The 8,656-nt window shown below is 31.0% G+C and overlaps 1 long non-coding RNA gene across 1 annotated transcript; it reads left to right on the top strand.

Moving 5' to 3' along the window:
* Window positions 1–590: 590 nt before the first annotated feature.
* Window positions 591–2,813, top strand: LOC134684169 (uncharacterized). Its single transcript, XR_010101188.1, has 3 exons — window positions 591–684; window positions 1,784–1,993; window positions 2,710–2,813. It is a non-coding gene; the product is annotated as an uncharacterized LOC134684169 (long non-coding RNA).
* The last annotated feature ends 5,843 nt before the right edge of the window (window positions 2,814–8,656 follow it).

Below are 8,656 nucleotides of genomic sequence, written 5' to 3' on the forward strand. Positions count from 1 at the left end.
TTATTCATCAGACTTTATCAACTCAGATTTATTCTAACGTTCATAAAGAATGTATGTCCAGATAAGGGTTTGACAGGGATGCATACCACAGCCTCTCCTTATTCATTGAGAGATCCATGTTCAAATGTTCCTGTGCATTAATCAGATGTTTTTATACACACAGATTCACAAATGAATTGAGATAACAGCATGTATGTCAATAAAGGGGTATGGTAAGAATGTCTACCACAGATTCTCCTTATTCATTCCATTTTATATGCATTTTGGAACGTTCCTTTTATTTATCAGATTCAAGAATAAATCAAATAGTACTCTTTCACCATGATGCATGTAATCATGGTAATAATGATTATAACAAATGTGTTAATCTTACGTAACAATACACAGTTCAAATTCTAGAATGATGGTTTTACGCATATTTGTGTTAATTAGATACCTTATGACCTTAGGTATAATTAATTTCCATTTAGGAGTACACCAACTGAATCACTTCCATTGTTTTATGAGGTCACACATTTAACCACATGCTACGCTCTGACACCTTCGTACAATGTAAGACCTTATTTGTATAAATACTGTCGAGTTTTATTTTGTTTTAACACACTTCTTTTAATGATAAACAAACAATGAACATGAGAAATATCGCTTTACTTTGTGCTTTTATGTTGTCATTTGATGTAAATGGTAAGTTTGTATAGTATAATAGTGTGAGATACTCTCCGTTTTATTCTTTAGTGAGAAATTTTATTTTTCTTAGTCAATTTATGTTGTTATGTTTTTTTTATTTAAATCTGCAAGAATTTATATAGACACAATACTATTTGCGTTTCTAGATACAAATATGCATATGGGTATTTTCATTATCTTGTTTGATAACACGTGAAAGCTTTTAAAACACCAAAAGAATTATCACATTTCCAAGTTAATCAGAATCAAACTTGATAAAGTTAAAAAAAAATTATTAAACGCAATTTACATGATTCAGAAACTAAGTTAGTATAATTTTGAATTGAATGTCAAAATGTAAAGTAAAACTGACACCATCGTTTATTTTATTAAACATTTTACTATATTATTTCCCCATTAAATACAGAACTGTTGTGTTATGGAGTAACAACAGTCATTAAATTCTTTCTTTGGGTTTTTTTTTTCTTTTTTTTGGGGGGGGGGGGGGGGGGTTATAGAAAACGCGTCATTGTGTAACAACTAAAATATATATAGCTAATTCCCCCTAGAAATGTCGCCAAAGGTGTCTAACTTTGCCTTAAAATCAGTGATAAAACAATAATTTGCATCTGAAAGACAGTACTGATAGCCGGCTACATTTCATCCATGTTTTTAACCAATGTTTATTTTTTTCATTTTTCAAAATGCAAATTAAAACCACATTCAATGATCTATCATATAATAACATGTTAAAAAATATAGAAAACACTTTTTTAGCTTCAAGGAGAGTTCATATAGGGATAAATTGGCCCTATAATTAGTAAATTAAATTTAGTAATATGTGTTTATATGTACAAATCATAAAACTATAATAAACGACAAATATACGTGAAGAAACCGAGCCACTTGATTTGTAAAATCATCTAAATAATTCAAACAGATTTCTAATAAATAAAAAATAAATAGAAAATTTAAATGTAATCACTATTGATGATGAAAATTTTTCTTGAATGTAATGTTCGTGAATCATTATATAACTTCACATTATCATAATATAAATACATCAATTCTTTCCCTTTTATTTTCATGTTAACAATGTTATTATGAATATTTTCAGCTCAACTATCATACAATCCGATAACTTTGAGCGAGAATTATTTAAACAGAGGATGCCCGATTTTTAACTGCCCGTACATATCATGTCCCTCTAGATGTAAAATGCCTACATTGTACCGATACAATGGGAGACTTTGTAGAGGCTGCCATATTAATATATGTTCATCATACATACAACCTATAGACATGGAAATTGGCGCCACCCTTTGAAGTAAGTATGACGTCCTTTAATTTTGCAGTTGTTTTCCCTAGACTGTTATGGCAGGGGAAATTTTTTCCTGTAATTGTCCTGAGACTTTCATCGTAAAAAGTAGGCCAAATCTGCAGACAAATGAACCAAGAAACTAATAATAGAGGAAACTAAGGCACAAAAGAAAGATACAGAAACTGGAAACTAAAATATAAAGAAAGAAGTAAAATCACAAAAATACTGTACTGAATAAATTCCATACGGAAAGTTCTTAAATCAAATGGCAAAATCAAAAGCTGCACCACATCAAACGAATGGAGATCAACTTACATATGTATAAGTATAGATATAACACTAACATATTCCTAAATATAGAATAAAAGACAAATTGTAAAAGGAGTGGAGAATAATGACATAAAAAAATACAGAAATGAAGAACACATCATCCTTCATCTCATCTAGTAATGTGTTCATTATAAATCAATTAGAAAATTCTTCTGCTGGATAAGGATAAGTATGGTTACCCGAGAGAGAGAAATGAATGAAAATAATTTCTTAATGATTAGCAAATTGGTATCAATGCACATTACATGGATGAAACAGAGAGACTGATAACAAGAATTAAAAAAAGGTTTCACCAAAAAAAAATCATTTGTCTTATTTTATCTTATCATATGTCTTAGTTGTGTGTTTATTCTAGTGTAATTCCCTACATATTTTGTTTTGTAATTTTTCAGGTTTCTAGTGGCATAGAGTCCAGTAAAGTCTCTAAATGATTGTGTGAAATCCGTATCAATGCTGCCAAATATTGTTCATAAACTCAAGTGTCATTGTTTTAATTTAATTTTTTTTTAAATATGGACTACTTTTGTACTTTTATAGATATGTACCATTTTATAATAAAAAATGCTTTCGTCTATCAAATGGTTTTACTTCAAACATTACCTTGAATTAGAAAATGTTGTATGTTTTCCTTTTATCCTTTATTTAAGCCAAATGCTGAATCGTTAACAATTCAAGCAGTGCTCAATTTAGATATCTGCACTTCAGAAGCACAATATATATTTATACCCAAAAGAACAACCATTTCTTCTTTACACATCATCAAACATAACTGATACGACGAAGCTATGTAATATATGTACAACAAAAGTCATGACATCTTTATTTTGAAACAAAATTTCACAATACTTATTAATGGTTATGTGTTGTTTTGTCATTTTCTATGTCATCCTTTATTAAGAAGTTTTGTCAAATACAATGGGTTTTTCGACTCTGTGAAGAAGCACGTAAATACAAAATAAAAAAATAAAAGTAAAGAACAAACACACAACACCACTTAAAAAGATCGCACGAACAACACTAATAACAAACTGAACAAATTTGTTTTGATTTTAGATGTTTTGAAATGTTCGTGTAAATATTTAGTAAAGGTTTTATGAGTGCGTCAACACCTTAACAAAAGAGGAGCGAAAGATACTAGAGGGACAGTCAAACTCATAAGTTGAAAATAAACTGAAAACGCCATGGCTAAAATAAACGGTCAAACAGACAAACAACACTACACAAACTACGACATAAAAAAGACTAATCAACACGACGCCTCCCTCCAAAAAAAACCCCCAAAAAATGGGATTGATCTCAGGTGCTTCGGTAGGATTAGCAGATCCTGCACCATATGTGGCACCCATCGGGTTGCTCATGTTAACACAATCTTGATAAACAGTCTAATTTGTATGTCACAATTTTGACTATTCACTGTAAACTGTTTACCAAAATATTATAAAGACTACAGTACAAAAAATAGCCGTAAGGAGAAAAATGTTAGTAAACCACCTTTTGTAGTCTCTGTTGTATTTTGTTAAACGTTCTGGGGATACATTTTCGCTCTTTTTATTCGTAACTGTAAGTGTTCTTTCAATTACGTATGCATGTATTGGTTGTTGGTATCTTTCTGCACACCTACTTGAGCATAAAAAATTACTCTAAGATTGTATTGATCAGTTTAATGTTTGTTCATTATTCAGTGTTGATGATATTTGTGCATAACATAAAAGTCAAACAAAAGTGTTGATTGTTAATTGCTAATTGGGTTTTCAATTTGTTGAATTTCATGGAAAGTATGTTCTTTATCACCATGTAAAGATGTAGACATATTATGATAAGACCTTTTACGTGTATTGTTTTGAACATAAATTTGATTTATTTGGGGTCAACATTTTGGAGCCTAATTTTTTTGGGGTGGGGTTTTGTTTATTTGTAAGTCCGTATGATGAACTACAGCGTAATACTTTTAGTGCATTTGATCTCATACTCTATACTTATCATAGATATGTAGTTGTGGACAATACATAATATCAGGAGCAACACATTTGAATAAATGCAGATGTAAATGTATGATATATGCAAAAGGCGACCCCAACATTTCACATATTAAATCATTAAACAGACATCGAGTAGTGTTCGTTCTGTTTTCAACAATTCCGCTGCAATCATTGTCGAGTATAAAACTGCCAACAGTTACAAGTAAAAATCAAAACAAACAATGAATACATTCAACAGAGCTCCAAAAATAGTAATCCGTTATCCTGGGGATCCTTGATATGATTTGGCGGTTAAATGACCGTCAGACGTCATTTAATTTTGTGAACTGATCTTTACCATTTAGCGCGAAAATTTGCATCATGGGTCGTACATGCAGGAAGGGGTCAAACTTCTTTTAGGTATATGACCTCTTTCCAACAGTATTAGAAAAAACAAAAGATAGAGTATCCATCAAGACAAAAATGGGTAAATGCATAGCAAAATAGCTTTGTTTTATTATTCTATAACTGTCTTTTTATTTTATTTATCTCAAAGTCACAATTAGGCAAAACATGTCTAACCTCACTGTAATTTTTTTAAGAAGGTCTTAATATATTGCAATCCTTATATATTTCGTCAATACTTTTAATTATGATAAACAGATCACCCTCTATGAAAATGTTATATATCTCTCCTACTCGCGATGAAGTAGTGGTATAGCAATGGGACTTATTATGAGATAACCCCTAGTTTATGGTGGGGTTCGCGTTGTTTATTCTTTGGTTTTCTATGTTGTGCCATGTGTACTATTGTTTGTCTGTTTGTCTTTTTCTTTTTTAGCCATGGCGTTGTCAGTTTGTTTAAGATTTATGAGTTTGACTGTCCCTTTTGGTATCTTTCGTCCCTCTTTTGTTCATTACTTCATGTCATACAGAACAGAAACAATAGTTACTTAGATGTCAATGAACTCATTATAGATACAAGGGTATGAATTTAGGAAGTGTGCAAGGTGTGCATTACGTATTATAATCAGTGACGCTCGAATCAAAAAGTTTATAAAAAAAAAACATATTAAAGTACAAAGTATAATACAGTTGTGAAATGATCGACTACTACATGTACGTATTACTGATTTTTTTTTTATAATATATTCACTTAGGAACCCGTACGGTGATCTATAGTTGTTAATTTCTATGTGAACGTTTCGTTCCCGAGGGTATCCCCAGCCCAATAGTCAGCACCTCGGTTTTGATATAAAAATAAATCATGTGGTATTTTTTATAAATTTCGTGTTCAAAAAACGTTTTTAACTTTTTTTTTTTAAACTAAGGATTTTCTTATCCCAAGCTAAGATTACCTTAGCCGTATTTGATAACTATTACATTTTTAAATAGCACAAACATGTTGAGTTTTTTATTCAGTTTTTCATTGCAACACGTATAAAAATACATTACACATACGAGTTTAAAGTTAATGATTATAAATGAATAAATAAATAAATGAATGATTGAATGAATAAATAACTATGAATAACGTACAGAACTAATAAATCAATCAATCAATCATTCAATTAATTGATTAACGTATGAATAAACAAACGAACGAACGAACGAGCGAAATAATGAACAAACGAAAGCATAAATAAATAAATAATTGAACGAATAAATAAATGATTGAATGGATGGATATAATTGAGAATGGAAATGGGGCAAAAAAAGAGACAACAACACGACCATAGAAAAAACGACAGCAGTAGGTCACCTACAGGTTTTCAATGTAGCGAAAAATTCCCGCACGCGGAGGCGTCCTTCAGCTGGCCCCTAAACAAATAAATACTAGTTCAGTGATGAAGAATTGAATAATGTAAAAATGATAAATTTATTCGGTAAAAATGGATGCATGAACGTATGAATGAATAAATGAATGAATGATTGATTGAGTGAATAAAATTGAGAATGGAAATGGGGAATGTGTCAGAGAGACAACAACCCGGCCATAGAAATAACAACAGCAGAAAATCACCTACAGGTCTTCAATGTAGCGAGGAATTCCCTCACCCGGAGGCGTCCTTCAGCTGGCCCTTAAACAAATATATACTAGTTCAGTGATAATGAACGACATACAAATTTCTAAATTGCACACAAGAAACTAAAATTAAAATAATACAAGACTAACATAGGCCAGAGGCCCCTGACTTGGGACAAGCGCAAACATGCAAAAAACATCTTTATGAGATCTTAACCCTCTCCTATACCTTTAGCCAATGTAGAAAAGTAAACGCATAATAATACGCACATTAAAATTCAGTTCAAAAGAAGTTCAAATCCGATGTTAAAATATGTAACAATAGAAAATATATAAAATGACAATAATACATAAATAACAACAGACTTCTACATGTAGCAGTAAAATGACATGCCAGCTCCAGACCTCAATTAAACTGATTGAAAGATTATGTCTTAATGATATGAATATCAGGCACACTCCCTCCCGTTTGGGGTTTAATAGAATACTATCATAAAATATATGAGAAAAACATAACCCGTGTCATGCCAACAACTGTTTTTAAAAATAAATGTGTTTAGTTCCAATGCAAAAACCCTATAACAATGTATAAGTGAATCAAAATTAAAGCCAAAATATGCAATCTTTAATGACCTGACAACAGTATCGTAACTATATCCCTTCTTAATAAGTCTGTTTAAAGGCTTTGAGTTGAATACTGACATTTTATGCTTTGTAAAAAATATTACCATAAAAAATTGGATGTGAAATACCTGAACGTATAACATGTCTGCATGTTGAGTTATATTTACGAATTATTTCCTTATACCGGTGATAAAATTTAGTAAATGTTTTGACAAGTTTGTGATATCGAAAACCTTTGTGTTATAATTTTTCAGTAATACGTCAATTTCTCTCGCTAAAATCTCATACGTTGTTACATATACACGAGCGAAACGTGAGATATAAAAACACCGTAAGATATTGACAAGGGAACGTCACCATCTAAAAATGGATAATTTTCACTTTTATCTTACATTTTTGTATTAAGCTTTACGTTAATGATATAGATATCAAGATCGAGGAAAGGACAGTGGTCATTGTTAGTATTAGCTGTATTTAAAGTAAGTTTAACATAATAAATTTCTTTAGTATACTTACTGAAGTCGTCATTATTAAGAGCCAATATATCATCCAAATATCTAAAAGTATTGTAAAATATTTGTATCAAATGTTGTTTCGATGGGTCTTTGCTAATTTTAGTCATTAATTGTAACTCATGACAATACAAAAACAGGTCCGCAATAAGTGGTGCACAGTTAGTCCCCATTGGAATTCCAATAATTTGACGACATACGGAATCTCCAAAGCGAACAAAAATGTTATCAAGTAAAAATTCAAGCGCATATATGGTATCAAAACTGTCCAATTGACATTGTTCTTTTGTTATTGCTACTCAAAAAATGACTTAAAAGAGTTTCAACATATGTACTCGCATTTCGACTTTATAAATGCCCAGATAATTAGGGATTTGAACTTTTTCTGTTAGTTTTATGAATGTAAACTTTCAAAATTGTGGAGCATATCCGATATCATTTGTGAAACGGTTATTCCATAACGGTCAACCAACTCGTGATGGCGTCCGTAAAATTTACGAAGGGATGATTTCAACTTCACCATTTTGTTTTATTTTTATTAGTAGCTGTAAATCTTTTTAAAATGTGTCTGTGTTTGCAAACATACAAAAATATGTCTTCAATGGGAACTCCAGAGCTGATAGCTACAGACTTCAGTGTAGCAGGGAACTCTATTAAATTTTTGCACATATAATCTTAACATACAAAGTTAGTCTAGCACAGTTGTGCTTCTCAGCGACATGTCTACGTGGCTACCAAATGATATATTCTCAGAAATTTTGCAATCCTTGAACATAAACCACACCCTTTTGTAATAAGAAAAAATATTCTATAAATAAAGGCGTCGTCTGAGAGTTACACAACCGACCGTGCAAGAGCTGTATAGCCAGTCAAGGTCGTTAAAAACTTCCATTTATTAAGTTACAAAAGGAACATACCTAAATTATATACAGTTTAAACTATAAAGAATTTAAATATAAAATTTAAATTTAAAGGTCTCCACATAAATAGACACAAAGACCTATAAAAGCAGGCCCTATATTTGATGCTTAACCCTTCTTACCTTTCTCTTAAGTCTACTTATACTCTAAGTTATATACTTGTGTTTGGCAAGCATATGACTCACATTGGCAATATGTTTCTCAACAAATGAATCACTGCTACAAGCTAAGGCATTGATGAAATTTTTGTATTTGATGTAGATGCTTCATATCCAGCGACAAATATATCAGGCATTATC

Source organism: Mytilus trossulus, chromosome 9 (genome assembly GCF_036588685.1).
Source record: "Mytilus trossulus isolate FHL-02 chromosome 9, PNRI_Mtr1.1.1.hap1, whole genome shotgun sequence".
In the NCBI taxonomy this organism is placed as follows: Eukaryota; Metazoa; Mollusca; class Bivalvia; order Mytilida; family Mytilidae; genus Mytilus; species Mytilus trossulus.